This window comes from Muntiacus reevesi, chromosome 17, assembly GCF_963930625.1.
Source record: "Muntiacus reevesi chromosome 17, mMunRee1.1, whole genome shotgun sequence".
NCBI classification, from domain to species: Eukaryota; Metazoa; Chordata; class Mammalia; order Artiodactyla; family Cervidae; genus Muntiacus; species Muntiacus reevesi.
The window spans coordinates 26,390,242-26,390,795 of record NC_089265.1 but is presented as its reverse complement, the minus strand read 5'-3'; the positions used below and the strand labels follow the sequence as shown (position 1 = coordinate 26,390,795).

Here is a 554-nt window from a genome sequence, read left to right as displayed (position 1 = left end):
AAGAAGATGAAGAGTTCTGGAGATGGATAGTGGTGATGGTTGCCCAACAATGTGAATGATACTCCACACCACTGAACTGTACACTTTAAAATAGTTAACAATACATTTTGTTATGTATATTTTACCACAGTTGAGAAACAGACAAAAATCAAGAAGTTTGCCTATAACACATATTATGAGGTTTTGGGTCTTGTTTAATTCCTGTGGACTTCCTGGTGGCTCAGATGGTAAAGCATCTGCCTACAATGCAGGAGACCCAGGTTCAATCCCTGGGTTGGGAAGATCTCCTGGAGAAGGAAATGGCAACCCACTCCAGTATTCTTGCCTGGAAAATTCCATGGACGGAGAAGCTTGGTAGGCCCCAGTCCATGGGTCGCAAAGAGTCTGACACGACTGAGCGACTTCACTTTCACTTTTCACTTTAATTCCTGTGGAGAATGTCACCATGTTTTTAGCAAGGCCTTCAACCTTAATTCAGGTTGCAAGTCCCAAAGAGCCTTCTGTGGGTCTTCGTTGCAGTGTCAGTTCAGTTTTCAAAACCCTTGAAGCACTAT

At 43.1% G+C, this 554-nt stretch overlaps 1 non-coding gene across 1 annotated transcript; it reads left to right on the top strand.

Annotated features, from left to right (window-relative positions):
* The first annotated feature begins 209 nt into the window (after nucleotides 1–209).
* On the top strand, nucleotides 210–282 carry TRNAC-ACA (transfer RNA cysteine (anticodon ACA)). Its single transcript has one exon. It is a non-coding gene; the product is annotated as a tRNA-Cys (tRNA).
* The last annotated feature ends 272 nt before the right edge of the window (nucleotides 283–554 follow it).